Source organism: Protopterus annectens, chromosome 9.part0 (assembly GCF_019279795.1).
Source record: "Protopterus annectens isolate FY-2018-M chromosome 9.part0, PAN1.0, whole genome shotgun sequence".
NCBI lineage: Eukaryota > Metazoa > Chordata > Ceratodontiformes > Protopteridae > Protopterus > Protopterus annectens.
The window spans coordinates 1758258451-1758279710 of NC_056743.1; the positions used below are offsets into that span (position 1 = coordinate 1758258451).

At 37.0% G+C, this 21260-nt stretch overlaps 1 protein-coding gene and 1 long non-coding RNA gene across 6 annotated transcripts in view; both read left to right on the forward strand.

Moving 5' to 3' along the window:
* The window catches only part of LOC122812242, an 18635-nt gene extending 1698 nt beyond the window's left edge, over nt 1-16937 (forward strand). Inside the window, exons 2-3 of the long non-coding RNA XR_006366374.1 lie at nt 1687-1689; nt 16854-16937. This is a non-coding gene — a long non-coding RNA (uncharacterized LOC122812242). The remainder of the gene's footprint in view (nt 1-1686; nt 1690-16853) is intronic.
* The window catches only part of PLPPR2 (phospholipid phosphatase related 2), a 504385-nt gene that overhangs the window by 82157 nt on the left and 400968 nt on the right, over nt 1-21260 (forward strand). The window lies entirely within an intron of this gene.

Below are 21260 nucleotides of genomic sequence, written 5' to 3' on the forward strand. Positions count from 1 at the left end.
TTGTAGACCCAAGCTGCATTTACATTTCAAAATGTTATCAAAGATTTTTTTTATCGTATTCTTTTGTATCATATCTTTACTTTTACCAACAATGAAGAGGGTGTGATTGGCCCTCTGGCTCCTTAGAGCCTTCCTAGAGCCTTCCTTAAATATATTGCTGCAGTTTTCTTAAAGCTCTTCTGTGCAGCCTCATCAGTAAGGATAAACTATAAAGCCTGGCAAAAGTCTTACCTGTAACACCAGGCAACTTTGGTACCAGCCAAGGTGGTGGTTTGTCTGGTCACTGTGCCTTGTCCTTTGACCTCTGGTTAATAGCTACACTTATAACAGTCATCAGACTACTAGCTTTGTATTTACCTAAGAAATCTGTAAATCAGTTTCAGTAGTTTGGTTACACTTATGTGTGATTATGTGTAACCTAGTGCTTCTAACACATAATACACAGAGGAGTGAAGGAAGCCTCTACAGAACTGTACAATATATATTATGAAGTCGTATTGTAATTTAATGTGAAACAAATACTTATTGATTAAAAGGATTCAGTGAGTTGTCATTTCTGTCAGCCTTGTTTCAGAGTTTTAGTGCAGGGTTGTTGATGTCTAAGCTATCATCATGTTCATCATCACCAAACCTTTACCTGTTCATTGAGATGGTCCACATCTTACAGCTAGCTCCACACCACTGCTCCTTATGTACCTCTGTCTCACCTTGAGCAACACCACAGCCACCTTATAATTCTGACAGTACCACTTTGTTAATTAATATACTCTCAGGTCTGACTTGAAATGTCTGTTCTTCGTTCTTCCTTTTCTGTTCCAGCCCTCTCACTTTTGAAACAATGAAGAATGTTCAAACTATAGTTGAATGTTCTCTCTTAATATGTCCATGCTCAACTCCCTAAACCCCTTCATACAGAGCCAGATCATGGTCAAATGGGGCCCTAGACAGGGTAATAGATTGCACCCTCTCCCCCAGAGCAGCCACTCCTGAAGACCCCCCCACCCACCCACAGCAGCCCCCTTCCCAGCCATTCCAGTGTTCCATTACTTGGCTATTTCTGCCCAGTTACCATAAACACTGTTCAAACCTATCAGTGTGCATACTTTTTTCTTATTTCCTTCTGCAGTGATTATAGATATTGAAATAAAATGCACAAATACTGATATCCATTTGCTAAACAAACATAACAGTTTCAGAATGAAAACAGACTTAGGGTGAGCAGTAAACTTCTCTGCCATTGAAACCCACATTCAATTGAAATGGCATTAAAACCCACATTCAAATAAAATGCATCTGACCAGTGGAAAATTAAGTTTACCTTTGGGCTGTTTTCAATCCATAGGCTCCTTGCACACATTTTAGGGCCATGCATAAAGGTATGCATACATGTACGTGTTCTTTGATTCACCTTCCTAATTGTATAATTTATATTCCTTGTATAATACAGGACCACTTGTTAGAATGTGCTTTAAATTTGTAGTTTTGAACATTTTTCCAGTAAGCAATCAAACAAAATGTAGGATCCTATAATGACAAAACTGCCCGTTTTGGAACATTTTAACCATAAAAGTCGACTCAGACTTCTGTCATTACAATCCACCAATATCAGTCAATAAGCACAATCTCTGTAGAAGTAAAAGTCATCCGAATAATTGCACATTAAAGAGATCTGTAACTAATGAAGAGTTTGTTTTAATAATTCATCTACACATTCAGTACCCGCTGCCCTTGAAAAATTAATAGCCTATGTTACATTAAAAAATTGGTAAACTGGTAATAATGCAATAGGGAATGACTGACAACCCAACAACAAGTTCATAGTTACTAGGCATCTCATACAAAGGAGGACACACTCAGGAGTGCAGAACCCCAATCCCCCTTTAAAATGCACCAAATAATCCACAGTCAAAAGGGCACTGCAATGTCAGCACTCCATCTACATGGTATAGGAGTAAAATCCATAGCCTTCTGCACCAAAGGCAATTATGCTACTAACACTGCTTTCAAATTCTACAACACAAACAGTGACTGCCATTTGTTAAAAAAACGTTAGTTGCACATTGAAAACAGACAGCATGAACAACAGTAAACCTGCTTGCTTGAAACTCACAATTTCATGAAAAGTCAAATGAAGCCAGACCCAAAAAAGTTCTGAATGCCATAAGGAGCTATGGGTGTCACTAGGCCTGACTGAGTTAAGAAATCTTTCAGTGGGCTTTCCGTCACTCCCACAAATATTGTTTCCCATGGCACAGACCTCTTGTTTGGCATTTCAAGCCATAACATTTTACTTCACCAAAATCCCTGGAAGTCATATGAACAAACTCACCAGTAATTCAGCCTCGCTTTCTTTTTTTATGTAATTATTTATTTACTGGGCTTTTCCCAAGTTTAGTGAAACATTCAGCCTTCCTCCTCAGTGACATTGTTAACAAGTCCTCCAGCTCCTGCAACTTGAGAAACTTCTGGAATATAGCTACCAGTGCTCTGATTCTCAAACCTGACAATGTTTCCTACCCTGAGAATTACAAATGTATTGTTTTACGCCTCCAGCTTTCCAAAGTTCTGGAAGAAATTATCCCTTTCCCAGTAACATAATGCATTAATAAATATGGTGCTTTCAGTGACTTAGAGCACGGCTCTCCAAATATATATATATATATATATATATATATATATATATATATATATATATATATATATATATATATATATATATATATATATATGTGTGTGTGTATATATGTCTGTATATATATATATATATATATATATATATATGTGTGTGTGTGTGTGTGTGTGTGTGTGTGTATATATATATATATATATATATATATATATATATATATATATCTATACACACACACACACACAATGGATATAAAATAAAATGCCAGGTTTTTGTGATATAAAAAAATGAGACACAATAAATAATTTCAAAACTTTACCCACCTTTAATGTGATCTATAACCTGCACAATTCAACTGAAAAAAAAACAAATCTGTTAGGGGGGAAAATATAAAAAATAAAAAACGTACAACCAACTGGTTGCATAAGTGTGCACACCCTTAAACTAATACTTTGTTGAATCCCCTTTTGATTTAATTACGGCATTCAGTCTTCTTGGGTAGGAGTCTATCAGCATGGCACATCTTGACTTGGCAATATTTGCCCACTCTTCCTTGCCAAAGCACTCCAAATCTGTCAGACTGCAAGGGCATCTGTCATCCCACAGATTTTCTATTGGATTTAGGTTTGGGCTCTAGCTGGGCCATTCCAAAACTTTAATTTTCTTCTGGTGAAGTCATTCTTTTGTTGATTTGGATGTATGCTTGCGGTCATGGTCATGTTGAAAGGTGAAATTCCTCTTCATCTTCAGCTTTCTAGCAGATGCCCGAAGGTTTTGGGCCAAAAGTGACTGGTATTTTTAACTGTTCATAATTCCCTCCACCTTGACTAAAGCCCCAATTCCATCTGTAGAAAAGCAACCCCAAAGCATGATGCTGCCACCACTATGCTTAACTGTGGGGATGGTGTTCTTTTGGTGATACAAAGTGTTGTTTTTGCACCAAGTGTACCTTTTGGAACTGTGGCCAAAAAGTTCAACCTTGGTCTCATCAGACGATAGCACATTTTACCACATGCTTTTGGGAGACTTGATGTATTGCTCTGCAAATTTTAGCTGGGCCTGGATGTTTTTCTGTCTAAGAAAAGGCTTCCTTTTTGCAAGCCTACCCCATAGCCCAGACATATGGAGAATACAGGAGATTGTTGTCACATGTAGTACACAACCAGTACTTGCCAGAAATTCCTGCAGCTCCTTCAGTGTTGCTGTAGGCCTCTTGGCAGCCTCTCTGAACAGTTTTCATCTTGTCTTTTCATCAATTTTGGAGGGACATCAAGTTCTTTGCAATGTCACTGTTGTCCCATATATTTCCACTTTTTGATGACTGTCTTCATTGTGTTCCATGGTATATCCAATGCTGTGGAAATTTTTTTGTACCCTACTCCTGACTGATGCCTTTCAACAATGAGATCCCTTTGATGCTTTGTAAGCTCTCTGCTAACCACAGCTTTTGCTGTAACAGGTAACTGAGTAAATGTCAGGAAAATCCTACTAGGACAGCTGAACTTTATTTGGGGTTAATCAGAGTCTCTTTAATTGATGGCAGGTGTGTACCCAAGAAGACTGAATGCTGTAATTAAATCAAAAGGTGCTTCAACAAAGTATTAGTTTAAGGATGTGTACACTTATGCAACCATCTTATTGCATGTTTTTTATTTTTTATATTTTATTTGTTTGTTTTTCAATTGAATTGTACAGGTTATAAGTCACATTAAAGGTGGGAAAAGTTTTGAAATGATTTATTGTGGTCTCATTTTTTTATATCACAAAAACCTGGCATTTATATATATATATATATATATATATATATATATATATATATATATACACACACACACACACACACACACACACACACACACACACACACACACACACACACACACATATATATATATATATATATATATATATATATATATATATATATATATGGGTCTACTGCTTTTCATTGAATACCACATATTTGAAAAAGAGCAGTAGACCACTCAGTTACGCAAAAGTGCACTTATTTGAAAGTGCACTTTTGCAAACTCAGCTTCTACGAACGGATCGCACCACAGTGGAGGACAGCAGGAAAACATGCTATGTCTTCCACTGTGGTGCGGTAGTTATGGACCTTAGGGTTAGGGTGTGGGTCATGGTAAGGGGATAGCTAGTAGGGCTATCCCCTTACCATTACTCGCGCCTTAACCCTGAGGTCCGTAACTACTGCACTAAAATCAGTAGTAGTCCGTTCGCTGAAGCGGGTTTCACGAAAGTGTACTTTCGATTAAGTGCACTTTCGCGTAACCCAGGGTCTACTGTGTGAGTTTGAAGAAGTGTATTTTCAAACTTATACAGTAGATCCATATATATCTATACATATATATATATATATATATATATATATATATATACACACACACACACACACACACACACACACACACACACACACACACACACACACACACACACACACACACACACGTTACCCTAACACCATTTCTAGGGATAGAAACCATGATTTATTTATTTATTTATTTCACTTTTCCCTGGCTAACAGGGTTAGTTTCCCTAGGCTAATCACCTCAAGGGAGATCCAAGGTGGTATTTATACTACTAGTCTTATATACTTGTCTGGGTATTGCCTGTAGATGTAGCTAAAACTTTTTAACTACATCTCCAACCCATAGACATTTTAGATATTTATAAATACTAATCCTGTTTTATGTCTACTAACAGGTTCAGCAGCCGTGTGTCATTACTTTCCTTCCATGTAAGCGATGCTTTTGACTTTCCCACTATACTGTCCTCATCACTCTGGTATCCTACGGTCTTTTCCTTTTTTTTCTATGACTGATGCTAGAGCATAACTTAATACTTCGAATACACTACAAAAAAAAAACTGAATTCTGTAATTTCACAATAATCATTTATTGGTCTATTTGTGTTTTTTCCTATTTTTTAAAATGAACTTTATCAGAGCAATAGCAATATCTTTTGGCAACAGCTCTAGCTTACGTCTCATTATTAGTAAGTGGTTGTATTCATCCCTCTCCAGAATGGCCATGTTTGAAACTTTCATCCATTAGATACCTTCATCTCTGACTTTAATTGACTCTAGACTGCCCTCATCTTTCTTTGACTGTGCTACAGTGCCATTGCCAATCTGAATGCTGTTCAGCCTTCTTATCCTTCGGCTCAGATCTGCATTAAGTGAATGTTTGGCCTACCCTTATTTATTTATTTGTTTTTTCTATTTAGTTTCCTCAGGAGAACGTAGCATCATTTCCATTTTTTTAGTTGGCTAAGATGACACTCACAGGGAGGAGGTCTACAAACCATGTAAGAAGGAGCTAAGAATTTCAAATAATTTCGGTTTACTGCAGCATTGCTGTCTGTAATTACTTTACTGAAAGCCTTTACAAGTAGGGAGAGTAAAAGTAGTCAAGGCATATGCATTCAAATAGCCCCCTAAAGGCCGACTCACACATACGTTGTGAAGGCATTAACGTTCTGTGCAGCTAAATTTGGCTAGCCATCATTTTAACAGATAAGACATTTGCAGAACTGCTCATGCATGTGATTGGTTATTACTCTGCAGTGTCTCTGCCCACTTCATTCCCCTCTTGCACTCAATTTCCCAACCACCCCTAGGTCATTACTTTTATACTCAGTAGTCTCCACCCACTACTCTTCCCATTTCCCACCCTCTTAAAGACACAAAAAATATTTTAGTCTGCCCTCACTCACTTAACTGTGTAGTCTCATCACAATTAATTGCCCAACAACTATTTCAAACAATCTTTACTCCCCTCCCCATTTTTTTAGTTGGAAGTCTCTTACCTTCATAACCGTCACTCCTGTATCCCCTCAGTCTCTTTATATTCCATTTAATAATTATGTATCAAATGTCACACTCTAAAAACACCTAGGTCTACCATTCATATTATCCAATCCACATCACAAACTAACAGCACAGTCTCCCACAAACTATAAAAAATGACACATCTAATCAGCTACTGTCCACTCCTTACCACTCTCTGCATTTTAATCTACATTCCAGCACACTCCCTCTAGAAATACTTTCTCCCTTAAACTGAAACCCATTTTACTACACACTCAAACCATCATCTACAAGAAATGCTATTTCAAATACCCACAGTCTACCCTGAACACAAATTCTTCCACATAAATATAGACTGCTTTTTCATGCATCCCCATCCTGTCCCAAATGCTCAGACAAATCATAGTTATCACCACCTGGTCTGAAAATGGATAACTGCCACAAAAATTAAACTCACTCCCTAATTTAGATACAACTTTTACAGAGTTTTGCAGAACCAAACCCAGGCCCCCCTATTATTGCCTAAATACTGCCTCAACATTGTAATGATAAACACAGGCAGCATGTTGAACAGATGTGAAAAACTACAACGTTTTATTAACACAAAATCTTGGGTTAAACAGGACATTCCTAACCTAAGCTTCCGCTTTCCTAAGTACACCTACCTGTTCAATGCCAAATCAAGTTAAAGATCTGTAGGTGGAACATTCCATCTTATAAAACACGATTTACAAGTATATTCCCACTAATAATCCTCCTCAACTAATGACTCTAATTCAATACAACCAGAAAAAAGAATTCTGGAAATTAAATGATGTTACAGGGTGCACCCCACAAAAAGAACCCACGCATAAAGGCTTCATCAGAAAAGCTTTAGTTCCTGTCACCTACAGATTTTCTTAAAGAATTTTTGCCATACCTTTCCCATTATCCCTAATCACACCAGCTCACCTTCCTCTACAGCCTTTACCATTGACACACACCTCTGCTCTACTTTAAAGATATCTCAGCTAAAGACTTTGCTAAGCAATATGAAAATGTACTATCTGATGCCCATCTTGTGAGTGATGGACTGCACCCCTGGTTCATCATGCATTGCAAAGACTACCTAATCCAGCCATTATAATACCCGTGCAACCTTCCCATAACCAAAGGCATCCCACCAGCCCAGTGGAAAATAACCAAAGGTACTCCCATCCCCCAAACCATTAACCCATTAGTAAAAGATTTCAGACCCATTTTTACCCTCCAGTTCTTGAGAAGCTTATCAACAATCAGCTAAAACAATACTGCCAAAGTTATAGAATCCTTTTGCCCCACCAACATGGCTTCTAGTTAGTGAGAAGCACAATGATTGCCCTTTACACCCCCATAGATGACATGCTGTAACATAGGGACAAGTTCCTCCAAACTGCTGCTGTTTTTATTGACTTTGCAAAAGCTTTTGACTCTGTTGATCACCCTGAACTGTAAAACACACTTACTGCACCCAGAAGCAACATACAGACTTGAGAGCAGCTTCAAGACTTTCCCCCTGATAGATATATTGGGTCCACATCAGTTCAAGATCTACAAATACTGCACACCTTCTCAAAGGTGTTCCACAGGGCTCTATCCTCTCCCTTATACTATTGTCACTGTTTATCAATCAATGTCTAGTTGATCACTACATCCTTCAATTATCTTTTTACGTAGACAAAACGGTTATTGATAGGTCAGTCCCTACACCCAGCAGCATCATAGAACAACTGGAGCAAGACATCTCTAAGATCAGCACTTGGTTTGAGACACACAAACATGAAGAGCAATAAAGCTATACGTTTTGGTGCAACACAAAAGCTTGCCAGGGCCCCATCAAATGGACGATCACAGTCAGCAACACTGACCTCTTAGAAATAGTATAGAACTATAAATATCTAAGGGTCTGGCTAGGTTCAACATTAAATTTCAACATTTTTACATAAATGTCATAAAAATACAATGTCAACAAACTCCTTTTTTGGGTGAAAAAAAATAAGAATATCATCTGCAAATGATGGAGCTTCACTTTTATTCCTAGTTTTAGTTTCAAATTCCAGCATGGCTTAACTTCTCATAATAGTTTGCGCTAATGGACAGTGACAAAATGTGAAGAGGAAAGGCATAGTGGACAACCTTGTTTCACATCTCTGCTGAAAAATGAATGCAAAGATGCATGGTCCTCCTTCAATCACTGAATAAGAATTGTATAAAAACAATATTAAATAGATAAATTATGTTTGGAACTCCATTTTTCTTCGAGCTAATCAAGTATAGCTCCAATTTGTAGTTACAAAGCCTTTTTTCTGAGTCTGAAGTAAATAAAAGTTTTCCGTGATTGAAACTGGATGTTTGATTAAATAGCAGAGAGATTCTCGTATTTTTTTCTTGCATTTGCCTTTCCCATACAAACCCACTTTGATTTAGGAATCTTTATTTTTCTTGCATTTACCTTTCCCATACAAACCCACTTTGATTTAAGAATCTTTTCCACCATGAGAAAATTAAACTTAATCACAGTTGCCTTCATGAGCTTTTTATATATTTTATCTGGAATTCTGTCAGCTCCAGGAGATTTTATATTTTTCTTTGGGTTAATATATATCTGTTATTCAGGCATTTTTATTAGGTCATGCTAATTTTTCAACCTGGTCCTTAGATAGGGTCTTTATATTGTTGTTGCTAAGAAAATCTAACAAACAGATATCTGCACTTATGGTGTATTTAATGAAATATGAAACTTGAAAGTAAGGCTTAATGTGAGATAATGGGTGCTGATCTGAATATCGAAAGTACTTTTAAGTGAAACATACTTGAGCGAATTCACTTTCGCAAAAGTGCATTTTATCGAAAATGCACTTTCGCAAAAAAAAAGAAAAAAAACACGCGGTTTGCATGTAGATTTAGCTGTAATCAACATGTAGTGTGGATTGTACAACTAAGCAAAGTGTTGCTTACATCACGGTACAGTGGGGATAAGGGAATATTCACTTCACCACTGTAATGCGATCTCGGAGTGAGAATATTAAAGTAAGGGGTGTGTGGGGGGCACAACCTCCCCCACATGGGAGGGTGCAGGTGGGCTTGCCCTCCCTACATAAACGTGAGTACTGTTTATTTGTGAAAGTTTTTTGGTGTGTTTTTTTTTTTTCGTGAAAGTGCATTTTCGATAAAATGCACTTTCACGAAAGTGAGTTCCTTCATGTACGTTTCGCTGAAACGTACTTTCGATCTATCAACATAGATCCAAGATAATATGCCAGCATTACTGCTGTTGAGTTTTAGTGTTATGTATGCCTTTAATATAATTTCTTAATGATATCAACTTTAAATATGCAGTTAAGTGTTTTTGATCTTTAGGATTCAATTAAAATAACTGAAATGTTAATTTCTCAAGAGTCATTGGTGTTTATTGTCTTCAAGGTGGAATATTCTAGTTTTATAATATTTTAGAAATCTTTACATATTGTTTCACTTTTTCTGAATTGTATTGTTATTATAGTTAAGCAGTCCTACAAATAATTTATTTCATGCTGCTATTCTGAGATTTTGTGTTTAGCTCAAGATCTTCTCTTACTAAACGACACACACACTACGTTGTGTTTCGTAACATTACAGCTTTCTACTAATATCTTTAGATTCTGTGAGTTCTTCCATATGCCAAGGCTCAAAACCCTTTAAGGTTAGCAGGAACATAGGTATTCTCCACATATTAGGATGTAATTTATGTGTAATTTTAGCAAGCCGAAAGACAAAGATGATCCAAAGTGATACACTGAATTAAGTTAAACCAGTTACATTTAGTTATTAATGACAGAGTCAGTTAAAATTCATTTACAATGCTGTGAGTGTTATGAATCGGGGACATATGGGATGATTATAAGGATGATTTCATTTCTGTATTTAAGTGCTACATCATCTACAATCAGGCTTTTAGTTCAGCTTAATAAATTTTGAAACAGCTTTGACCCTGGGATTTTAAGAGCTGATAAATCTGATTAACTGCATAGACTTCTGAAGACTGCGATTAATAACAACCCCCCATTTTAAATCTAATATTTTGTTAAAGATTGCCTGTTTTCTCACCTGTGTTATATGTATAGGAAAGCATCGTTTCTAGCATAAGGACATATTAGAATTATTATTCTCCAGTATCTTCCCGACACGTGATGATGCAAGACTAAGGTGAAGCCAAATGTATTTAACTTACAGAGTTCTTTTGCTAACAAGTCTATATTAAAGCTTCCGTGCTTTCTAGATAAACGGCCTTGATATTTTAATATGCAAATGAAAATTGTTGACATTAAAGTAAACAAACAAAAACAATAAAATTATCTAAAGCCATCGTTTAAGTAATACATCATAATTAACAGTTGTTCACATTTAATGAGACCATACCACTTATATAATTCAAGTCACAAACCCACATTAAATGCAGTTTAACAAACTAGTTTGCTACATATGAATACAAAAATTAACAGTTTAATAGAAATATATTAAATTAAGTATTCCTGGGCTATTTCGTTATTCACACCAAGGGATATCATGGTACACTATTTTATGATAATTTTAGTTTCAAATTTATTTAAATCATGTACCACATCTCCCCCTCTAAATAAACGAAGTCTAGGTAAAACCTAAAGTTTTCTATGGTATTATTGCGATACTCAAGTGATGCATATTTACACTACTAGATGCATTTCTGATATGAATGTTAGAGAAATGTTCCTGCTTTCTAACCTTCAGCATCATTTTTGTTTGTCCAATATAGCATTTTGCCTGCTCATAACTGCATTTAATGCCATGCATAACCCTAGTTGAAAAACAATTTTATAAGATTCAAACAACCCATGTACTTTATCACATATTAAATTCACTACCAACAAATAGATTCCTACATATATTACAATTCTCACCTCTAAACATTCCCTTTCTACTATACAATTTGGAAATAATTGGGAACTTAGAGGATAGTATTTCTCCTATATTTAAAACCCTACTATAGGAGACTTTGGGGATCCTAAGTTGTATGTTATGTAACACACTGTCAGTTATAAGCATATGCCAATCAAACTTAATAACATGTATACAAATCTCAGAAAAAGTGGAATATTTATTAACACAAAACAATGATTCATTACTTTTACCAGTAGTATTGTCACTCTATGTACTTTTCCCCATACTCTCCCCACAATCGTGCCTTCTATTAGCCCCCACATTTCTCAAGATATTACCAAAAACATTACTTTTACATAGTTGGATTAATCCATCTGAATATTCCTTCTTCTTAAATCTACTTGCCATCTTAAATCCATACTGTAAACACTTCCCTCTCCGTTGTGTTATTACTTAACCTTGTAAACTCACATAGTGGCAACATACAAATTAAATGTTATGAATGGGCACTTGTAGCATGCAGGTAATTATTGTAGATGTCTATTTTCTATATGATTTTAATTGAAGAGGTAATCCTATTACACCCATCAATGTTACATTTAAAAAATGAAAAGATACATCAGTGATACTGAAATCGAACTCTAAACCCCAATTATTTATTTATTTATTTATTTGCATTTGTTTACTAGGATACTCCACTGGGCCAAGGGGAGTCCATTTTCAGTGGAGGCCTGGGCAGAAAAGCTCCATAAACCCAGAATAAGTATTACATGGTACATATATAGTATAATATGGGAGAAGCAGTATACATATATTATAAAGCAAATGTTAGTTTAGTGCAGCATAGTACAAATTCAATACAGCAGCATAAAGTGGAGAACTAATAGACAGAACATTCTGAACAACATGCAATAGTTCAATACAACTCCAATCAATGATGGGCTAGATCATAGCTATTAACAATACAAAATGAACAAGATGAATATACATAATATGCAGTAGATCCAGTTGGTGATAGGAAGAGTTTGAGGTGAAATCTATGCAAGGTGAAATATAGTACTATCTAGGTAGAAGGTTTAATGACTAAGGCCAATATACATAATACGCAGTAGATGGTGATAGGAACTGCTTGCAGTGAGATCTACACAAGATGAAATATACTAATATCTAGATAGAAGGTTTGAACAGTAAGACCAATTGCCAGAATAGGCAGTAGAGTGTGGTTGAAGGTTAAACTATAGGAAGAGTTTAGGATTTCAAAAACACAGTCTGGTGATAAGAGCAGATAAAGATATAACTTTAATTTAGAGTAGTAAATGTAGACGTCTAGTCCATCCCAGTAGTTAAATACAAGTCTCAGGATATATAGGGCAAGATAGTGAAGAGTTAGAGAAGGGGGAGGCAGGGGGAGAGGGGGTTAAGGTTATAGGAACTATAGCCTTTGTACAGCTGCACTGCCATAGTGAGGAAAGGTGTTGCTTCAGGGATTTCTTAAAGAGTGGGGCCCTGCTGATAGACCTTATAGACAGTGGGAGAGAATTCCAAAACTTGGCTACCATGAAAGGATAGTGCATTTCTCCTTCTGCATGGGCTGGTTTCACTACATTTAGGAGTAGCTGGTTAGTGGATCAGAGAGGTCTGTTTGGTTGATATTGTGTGAGAAGAGAAGACCAGGAAGGGCAGTTAGATGATGTGTAAATAAATCTGTGTGCAGTGGTTAATTAGATAAGTGACAGATGATGTGGTAGTTCCAGCTAGTTTAGAAGGTGCAGAGATGAGCACTGGTGGGAAGAATACTTTGCATTTGTTACAAATTTAGCGATTTTATTGTAGCATGAGGCTAGTTTGGATTTTAGAGAGGCCTGGATATTGGTCAGAAGAGGTGCACCATAAAGAACAGATGGTACTAAGAAGGAAGAGGTTAAAGATAGCTTTGCAGAATGGCAGAGGAAGTGTTTGTGCCTATAGAGGGTGCCCAGTTTTTGGTGTGTTTTTTTATATTGGTTTGGATGTGTAGGTCAAATGTTAAGTTTTCATCTGTGATGACACCTAACAGTTTGGTAAATTGTAGTGCTGTTTTGGGCTTGGATGGTGAAATTTTCTTTGATTAGTAGAGTGGAGTTTTGGGGTAGAAAAAGAACAAGTTTTGTTTTGTTGGGATTTAGGGCGAGATGGTTATTGGGCATCCCTATAGTAGTAGTGAGGGCATCTTTTGTGAGTTGGTGTAGTTCAGATAGGGAGTTGGCACACAGATGATTGTAGAATCATCTGAATATTGGATGACAGTACTTTGAATAAGAGAAGTGTGGACGTTATTGATAAAGATGCTGAACAAAAGGGGCCCTAGTATTGATTCTTGTGGAAGACCTGTTGTTGTGTCAGGGTGAGGAGTGAAGGAATTTTGCCATTTGGTTGATTGCTGCCTGTTTGTGAGGTAGTTTGAGAACCAGTCTAGGGATGGGGGTGAGTTGCCTATGCCAGTCAGTTTAGTGAGAAGGAGAGAGTGAGACAGTGTATCAAAGGCCTTCGAGAGGTCTAAAAAGAGAGAGGAGATGACTTTGCCATCATCTTGGGCCTGGTTACCTGTGTCAGGGAAGGACACGAGAGCTGTAGTACTTCTATGGCCTGGCCAAAATCCATGCTGGGTGAGAGAAAGGATTTGATTGTGAAGCACATATTGAATAAGCTGGGTGTGGATGCATTTTTCCATAATCTTAGAAATGGGTGAGAGGATAGCAATGGATCAGAAGTTAGAGATGTCTGTGTTAGTGCCTCCTTTATAGAGAGGCAGAATATATGCCTTTTTCCAAATAGTGGGTATGTAGGATTCCAGAATACATCTGTTAATAAGTATGCTGATGGGATAGGCTATAGAACTGGCAGAGATTTGTAGGAACTTGGGAGGTAGATTGTCTGTGGCATTGGTGCAAGTTTTGAGTTTTTGAAGGAGATTTTTTATTGTGTTGGTGGGGATGGGTGAGAAAGTGAAAGCTGATGGAAAGAGGAGCAGGAGTATGTTGGGTGGATGGGATAGAAGGAAGGGTGGCAGTTAGATTAGCTATGGTGTTGATGAAATAAGAATTAAAGAGTGAATCTATTTCAGTGGGTGTTTTGTCAGGGTTTGGCCAAGGATTGCTACCTGATTCTGGGTTTATTACGGAATTGATGGAACTCCAGGAATTATTATTTTTTTTAACATGTTAACAAACTCAATATCACATTGCTTGTCATCCTTACATAACAAAGGTAAATCGGTAGTGTATTTTACCTATTCTGTCACATTGTCAACCATGAATTTATCCAAATCCATGTGCTGTCTGTCAAATTCAGCCATAAAAATATTAGCATATGCAGGATCATATGATACTCCCATAGCAGTACCCTTCCTTTGCATAAACTATTTTCTTTCGAAAGTAAACACATTAAGTGATAGACACAAATGTAACAGGGATAAAATAAATGAAGAAAAAGGTCCCTCACCCAAGTAGTGTGACACTGCTTTAATACCATAAGTATGCTGTAGATATGTAAACATTTAACATCCATGCTTAACCAATAATAATTAGTAGACCAATGTATATTATGAACCTAGTAACAACCTCAACAGTGTTCTTGTCATAAGGGGGAGCTAAAGATACAAGGTCCTTCAAAATTTTATCCAGCAGTAGCCTAGGTCTCTGCAAATAATTTCCCACCCCAGATATAATGGATCTACCTAGAGGACAATGCAGTGATTTATGGATTTTAGAAACAGCATAAAAAAACACTGCTGTGGAGAATTTATAAAAACAGCATACTGACATCTTCTTGGCTCAACCCCCCCCCAAAAAAAAAAAAAACACATTCATCCCCTCCTTCAAATGTTAAAATAACTTATCAACAATGTGTAACACATTGCCAGGGAAAAATGTATGTCCATGATTGCAGCATTTCCCCCCTTTATCAGCTTTACTTACTACCAATTCATGTTTCATTGACTTAAACCATCTAAGCACTTCCCATTCCACTTTACTTAGATTATACACATTATGCCTAAGTCCCGGTTCGTAGAATCTAACCCACAGTTCATTTTTGCAGATTTTATCAAATACATTAATAACACTTTAATTTTGATAGGAATGAAAGCACTATTGCTTTTAAACTCATGGATTTCAGTAACACCATAACCTTTTGACTGCCAATCATTAGCGGACCGGAGTTCCGCTGTGGCGACCCCTAACCGGGAAAAGCCGAAAAGACAGACATAACCTTTATCTGCTATGTTATCACTCTGCATTTCATCACCCAATATACTTTCAAATGAATCACCTTCAAATGAGTACACAGACAAATCACTTAAATCAATATCACACAATTGTTCATTTGCTGTAATAAAACCGTCTATCACCATTCCATCACCCGCAATAGCGTCACGGTTACTTGCTATACTAAACCATTCATGTAAGTAAATCTTTCTGCAGAGTCTAAATAAATCAATAACTATATTGTTCCAGGACTGGAAAACAGTTGGAACAAAAGTAATCCCTGCTAAGCAAGGAATATACATGTTTAGAAAGTGGCTGGATCTTCCAATTCACACCTTATTTCTTCACCTGGTAAGCTCATTATTAAATTCATCAATTTTCAACTTATTAGGATGATTTTTTTTACTTTCAATTCACTCTCCAATTCCTTAATTTTTAATACAAGATGATCACGCTTACATTGATCATACTTAATTAAAATATGTAACCATTTCTTGGTGCACATCAAACTGGCTTTCTGAGATCTTTCCCCATCAATCCAGATCATCATTAGCAAATGTACAGGCAGGGCATTTATTCACTCTAAGTCATCTTGGAGGGTACTGTTGCAATGTTATTCTGTCACTAAACACCTTCAGTTCCTTCTTCCATAATATGAATAGTTTACTCATTTTAGATTGTATGGGAGATATTATTTTGCTGGATTGAAACCCAGTAAATAGATTTCATTCAGCAATTTTCTCCTGATGATTTAGTAGTGCAGTATCAAAATCCAACCCTCCAGCCTCATTGTGAAGTTGTTACAGGGCTCCATTGAAATCACTGTCTCCCACCATTCTGCTCACACAGCAACCACAATAACTGACTTATAACAAAAAACAATAAAAGGTGAATACATAAAGCATCTATTGACATTGATATAGTAAATGCGTTTTGTGTGGTAGGCAGCTTGTTAACATCACAACTGTAAAACTTTGAGAGGAATCTTGACAGAAATGCCATTGAGTGGCATATTATTTACGCAAGCAAGCATTTACTTATTTCTGTTCAGAATCGCAGTCAGAACTGTATAATTTGCACTCACACCTCAAGCTGCTGCCTCCACCATCCACGTAGTAGATAAAAAAAAAAAAAAAAGATTACTCAACCTTTAGAATACTGTCTGTGCTTATACATTTCATAAAGGAGCACATTATTTTTTAACCATCGACACTTAATAGAGGTGCATTCCTGTCAGGCAGACATGGCCAAGAATAAATCAAAGGTACAAAAAAAGAAGGACGTGTTTCAAGTGGCCAATAAGAAACAAATGAAGGCTAAAACAAAGCAAAACCTGTCACAACTAATCTTAAAAAGCTTTCTACCCTGGGTGCTCCATTCTGTTCCTAGCAAAAGAAACTGTATTTAAAATCCATAACTACAGATAAGAAAGGAACATCTCCTCCTGTTATTTGAGAAGACGCCTTTACTGCTCAACTTGCCATCAGTGCAGTTATCCCCTATTCCCCAAAAGGCTCAGTGTACATAGCCTAATACCAAGATATTTTTTCAGATTTCAGTGTTTGCTCTTTAACCAGTAAAGATACATCTCGCCTCCAGTATGTTTAAGCAGCCGACTGCAGCCCGCTTGTCCCTCTCGCCTGTCCTGATTATACTTATTCATTTCTCTCTCCAAGTGATATACTAGGCTTTCATGAAAAAATATCCTTCCCTGGTTGCCATTTTCTCCTGTCGTCACTAGGTGGTACTATACACCCTGGTGTACACTATTACTCACTATTTTTTTTTTTTTTTCAAAACACATTTTATTTATTTTGATAAGTATAACAGAAATAATAAAAAGTGAGTATTCAAATACCACAAATATTAAGCTATAATCGAGCCTTAATACATCAATGGTTAAAATAAAAAAAAAAAAAAATTAATAAAAAAATCATAACCTATATACATACGTGTCAATATGTACCCCACTAGTTACCTTTATAGCTAGACCCTTTTCCTCTCTGTTATCCTTCCCAGTTTTATTCCCTATGTTTTCTCCTGCCTATTACACCTTTTCTCTGATTCTTTTAGGTAAAACTCTTTCGTAACATACTTACATCACAGCTGTTGTATCTATTCGGTTACAGATTGTTTTCTCTGTAGCTTGTTCACCCTTTGGCTCTTCCCGCTCCATTCGCCCTATGGGCTCACTCCACTCCCCTACCCTACCCCCAATTCTCACACACCCCAATGGTCCTACCCTTATACCTCCAAAACCACACCCCTTCCCTTAACACTCAATCCCTGACTATTGCTCATTAACCTATTGCATACTTATCCCATAGACATTTAACTGCTGCTCCGTTATATACTTATACACTAGATATAAATTCTCTCCTACCCTCTCTTAACCCACACCCTATTTCTTATATTTATATCATTCCCAACCCCTACCACCACTACTTTATCCTATATCATCCTCCTTACTATGGCACTACTACCTATATCTAAACTCATAAAGTTATTACTCCTATTCACTACCCTACCTTTGCTATCTATACCCTACATCCTAACTGCCTATGAACATCTCACCTTTACTGAATGTCACCATCCCTTCCAGCAAACGTTACTTGCAACTCAGGCTGCCTCCCACAACCACTTTAACATAACATCAACTTCTATCTACCTGCTTCCAAAGTATCACAAACTAGCCCTTTTCTTCAATTCAGAAAATCTCTCAACATCTACTCTAAAACGTTGAAGCTCACACATAGACCTCAACTATACCTCCTATTAGATGGAGACATTCACCGCAACCTTGGCCCCAACAATAGAGATGTCTCTGACCCCCATACACACATTCCCTCCACCTCTTACACCCCAGCAAAACCTTCTGACTTTTTCCTTATAGCACACCTCAATATTCATAGCATTAATAATAAAGTACCCCACCTTCATGCTCTCTTAGATGTGCATTCTTTTGACATCATATGTCTCACAGAAGCATGGCTTAAACCAACAACCCAGGACAATGAAATCACCCCACCTGGATACAATATTTTGAGAATAGACCGCAAAACCAAAAAGGGTGGGGGAGTAGCCATTCTTTACAAATCATGGCTACACATCACTTCATTCAATGTACAACTTCCCACTGACAGTAATGCTGAAATCCTATCTGCTAAACTTGAAATCAATGCCTTTAAATCCATCTATTTAATTTGCTCCTACCTCCCTCCTGGAAACAACATTGATACCCTTGAAAATATCCTTAGCTGGCTCTCTACTTACCTACAACAAGAAACCATAGTGCTGGGTGACTTTAATGTAGACTGGATTACCCATAGTTCACCCAAGCCTACTACCCTTATAAACCTATATGTTTTTTTCCCAAATCATTACCACCCCCACTAGAATACATAAACCTAATAACAAAGAAAGAACCTTAGACTAGATCCTTGTTAACAACCATCCCCTTACATATAAAGCAGGTACCCTTCCTGATGACATTAGTGACCACTCACTGACCTATGTAATCAGACAAAAACATCAATATTCCCAACTCTAACTTGTATAGAACTACTCAGACCAACAAAAAATTTAACCTAGAATGCCACTTTTTCATATCATATGTGAGTGGGACATTTGTGGTACAAACATTAGATTTTACAGATACACACGATACCGGTCAGTACAACTTAACTTTTTTTTAAAATAAATAGCGTATCTTGTAGCATTTAGTTGCTTTATTTTCTTTTAATATATATTATTTATATTTTAGATACAGAATATTTGTTTTATGCATTATTACATAAAAAATTGGAAATAATTTTTGTCCAAAAATCTCAGGACATTTGATTTTTACATTTTTTTTCAGGGACACAACTGCCCAAAGTACCTAGAATGCTTCCAGACTGGCATTAAGGCATGTGACTGGTCACCACTGAAACACCTCCAACTATAGGAAGCAGTGTTATACTTTAACTGTAAATTCTTACAAATCCTACACTACCATGCCCCTACTCACTCTATCAGAAATAGGACTACATCTGTTCCATGGCTTACAAATGAAACCAGACATAAAATCACACTTAGAAATAAAATCTGGCCCAAATGGAGAATTACTAAAACCCCAACAGATCATCTAAAATTTAAACAGTTGAGGAACGCTACCAAAATATCTATACTTACTGACAAAAAAACTTTTACTTTCAACTCCAGCAAACCCACCAGCACAAACCACAAAAGTTCTGCTCAGGTATAAACAGACTCTTACATCCAGGTCACTCCAAAACACCAACTCCATCAGGCACTACCCATAACAATCCTAAGCATATTGCTGATGCCTTTAATACCTTCTTTACTGAGGCCATCCAATCCCTAGCAAATTCTCTACCCCCTGTTAGCACAAGCCTGTCATCCACTATAACTAGCTCAATTCCCTCATTTCATCTACATCCAGTTCCAGCATCCCTCATTTGTACCCTTCTCCAGAAACTTAAACCATGCACCCCCCTCAGTTGACCTTCTACCAGCTGAATATCTGCAAAAAGCAGCTAAAGTCATAGCCTATCCCATTTTCATCCTAATAAACAGGACAATTACTGAAGGAAATATCCCATCCATCTGGAAAATCTCCCATATCATCCCACTACATAAGGGTGGTAACTCTACTGAACTCTCAAACTTTCGACCAATAGCCATACTCTCTACCTTAGCAAAAATAATGGAAAAATGCATCCACCGACAACTACTCAACCACCTTCTCCAAAATAACTTACTAGCTAGCTGTCAGCATAGTTTTAGGCCATAGCACCACCTCTGCCCTCTTATCCTTTTCTGACTGCATCAACAAAAATCGTAATAACAACACTCTATCTTCCACACTTTTTATTGACCTTTCAAAAGCCTTCGATATGGTTAACCATCAGCTTCTTATGGATATACTTAAAGCCCTCTCCCTTAATATACATGCACTAAGATGGTTAAATTCCTACCTAGAGAACCGACAACAAGCTGTGATCTGGGATAATGCACTATCCACACATCTTCCTGTTACAATTGGTGTCCCTCAGGGCTCTGTTTTGGGCCCTCTCCTATTCTCAATTTTTATTAATGACCTTAAATGAACAATTCCTTAAGCTACCTGCATACAATATGCAGATGGTTCAACATTAATATGCTCTGCTACTTCATTATCTGAACTCCAATCCCTCACCCAAAATGTACTTAACATAGTGGAAAACTGTTTCCTACAGTGCTGCCTTCTCCTGAACCCCCACAAAACAAAATTACTGCTCTTCAATCCTACAAGAAAGTCCTCACAAATAGACTTCACAGTGTTATCTAATAATGGCACTGTTATATCTCCCGACCCAACTACCAAACTCTTAGGAGTAGCAATAGATCACAACCTTACCTTTGACACACATCAATACTACAATAAAATCAGTTAACAGAAAGCTAGGCTCCCTTTACAGGATTAAACCCTTCCTTACTCCCAACAGCTAGAACTACTATTGCCCACACCCATCTTATCTCTACCCTCCTCTACGCCTCACCCATTTATACCAATCTTTCTAAAAACAACCTCAACAAACTTGCAGCCTCCTATAATAACATTGACAGGTTTGCCACGAGCTCCCCATTTAGAACCCACCAT